Source organism: Rhea pennata, chromosome 2 (genome assembly GCF_028389875.1).
Source record: "Rhea pennata isolate bPtePen1 chromosome 2, bPtePen1.pri, whole genome shotgun sequence".
Classification (NCBI taxonomy): Eukaryota; Metazoa; Chordata; class Aves; order Rheiformes; family Rheidae; genus Rhea; species Rhea pennata.
Window position 1 is genome coordinate 154,142,392 of NC_084664.1, and position 2,844 is coordinate 154,145,235.

Sequence of the window (2,844 nt, forward strand, 5' to 3'; positions counted from 1 at the left end):
GTTGTATTGGGACCAGCATTTAACATGGTTCCTGGATCATTGCTGGGTCTTTCATATTAGCAAGCATGTGACATAGTGCCTAGGGGAATCCCAGGGACATAGATATATCCTCCTGAATTATACTGCTATGCCACTAAAGCCAAAAGTAATAGGACACTTGGCTCCCTGGTGTTGGTCTGTTACAGTTCATCTTAGGTAGTCCAAAAAGAAAAAGACATGCAGAGACTCAAATTTGGTTTACTGGAGTAGATGAAAAAGAAATATAAATCTTGAAGAAAATGTCTAACTGCACAGCTAGACATCTTTGCTTTTATGTCTTGCTGCACACTCCCATCCCCTAAAGCAACAAATACAACCAAAAGACTCTCTCTAGATTCAATGGAAAGGAGCTCTTCAGATGTAGTCGTGCAGCCTTTGGCATGAGACAGACAGCACAGGCATGCCTGTGGGGCAGCAGTGACCACACGTGTTGCTCTAACGTGGGCCCACGTGCAGAAGGGCACTTCACCTCTGGCTGCTGTAAGCCCGTGCCTCTGCCTGTGCCAAGCTGGTGTGTTATTAATACAGTTGCCACCTTTCCTGCTTCTCAAGCACTGTAAATGCAGAAAAAAGGTAGGCATTTGCACTTGTGAAGCCCTAGTATTAGCAGCCTGTCATAGCCTTGCCAATGAGAGGTTTGGCAGTAGCAGTTAACTATTTAAATTGCATTTTTGTACCAGCAATGAGTGTTCTCTCATGGTTTACAGGTACTTAATAGACAATCTCCGAGTGTCTATTCACAAGATGCTCGGTGTATCCTCACTCTGGTTTGTACCATGCAAAATCACACACTGAGGCCACACACGATCATGAACGTCTCTGCTGAAACCCATAGGCTCCAAGTCAGAAAAGAGGGCTGCCCACAAAGGACTCGCATTAGGACTGGAAGCTAAAATGTTATATCTTTTCTCTCAATTCATTTGAGCTGTATTTAATACTTGCTCGCAATACTGCGTACTTGGTGGGACTGTAAATGGGAAGCCAGACTCAGACTTGGTTCCTGCATTTCTGCTGAAATAAGCAATGTGTGGAAGTCCTTTCTCCTTCACTGTCTTGGTTTTCTCTCCCTCTCACTAAGCCTCTGAGCTCAAGAAGCTCTATCTTATCCCATTTGTTTGTGCAACGTCCCACAAAATGTGGTCCTGATCTCGTCTGTGGTTTCCAGGCTTTATTGTAGCACATAGAGACAATGGACATTTTATTATTATGAGTGTATCATTTCTGTTTGAATGCTCCCTCAGCATGGTGTTCTGACTCCAGGCTTGCTGAAAGAGGCTCAGGCAGTAATTAAAAGATTGTTAATGTTGCTAATGTAGTTCAGAGCATATTTCCCCATCAAAATGCTGCTGGGCTTTTGGGCCCACTTTAAACAACCAAGTTTTATTCCACTTCAAGTTCAACTTCTTAGCCTCTCCTCCAGAGTGGATCAAACCAAGGGCCTGAATCCAACCATATTCTGAATGAAGCTCCAGACTGTATAGCTTCAAGTCATCTTCCTACATATAAAATTATGTGCTGTACTGCTTTGCATAACAGAAGTCTCTCATCAAGCACTGTTGTGCTATGTCACGCATAAATAAAATGAACTTTCCCAGTTGGTTTATAATCTACATTTATTACAGTCTCAACAATTTATACACTAGAGATAAAACTGGTAAGTCCCTCTTGAATATTTGGAGAATGTAAGTTTATCCCAAGTAGAGCTGAGAAAGAAGTATACACTGTGATCTAAAACATGGTTCTCACCAAAGACCTCTGTCACATTTCTGCAAATTAGGGTACCAGATTGTCTGCTTTTCCCTTCTCTTTCAGAGGCAGCAAATGCAACCTGTGGCTCTCAAAGTAAAGTTAAAACTGTTCTACACACCTGGGGCATATTTTCAAAAAAATATTTAGTCACCACAGTGAGGATCTGATTTTCATAAAAGCTTGGTTCCTATTTTGGCACCGAGCTAATTGGGCCCACTTTAAACAACCTACATGTTCATAAGAACTGTGTATGCTGAATATTGGTCTCTTTCAAAATCGGTAATGGTGGGAACTACTGCGTGGTGAACACTTGTGAAAATCTGCCCTCACATCAGCAATATTAGTGAAAGGTTCTGCATCTGGTGAGGGTCTGAATATGACCCTTCATTATCAAAATCAGAAGTTCTCTGTGGAAAACTGAGATTGGAGTTTATTATTTCAATCAGGCAGAGTAAACTCTTTCTAGATTTTTCACATCATTGCCCAAACAGTCAGAATACTGGCAGTTTCTCTCCTTTCTTTTCTTTCGACCTATTTTTTAACATGGGAAAAACATTTCCCGACACTCCACTTATCCTCAGTGAGCCTGGAAGAGTTAGAATCACAGAATCATAGAATCAGTGAGGTTGGAAGGGACCTCTGGAGATCAGCTAGTCCAACACCCCTGCTCAAGCAGGGTCACCTAGAGCATGGTAGACAGGGTTGCATCCAGGCAGGCCTTGAAGATCTCCAGAGAAGGAGACTCCACAGCCTCGCCGGGCAACCTGGTCCAGGGCTCTGTCACTCTCACAGGGAAGAAATTCCCCCTCACGGTCAGGCAGAACTTCCTGTGCTTCAGTTTCTGCCCATTGCCTCTTGTCCTGTCACCTGGGACAACTGAAAAGAGTTTGTCCCCGTCCTGGTGACACCCTCCCTTCAGGTACTTATACACATAAAGTTGACCACGTTGTGCTTTTACTGCGTTAATTCTATTAGGCTAATGCAAATATAATCTCAAATTTGTCAGTAAATATGTAGACAGGACAGAAAGCTGCAGAAAGCAGCTCTGCCAAGTCT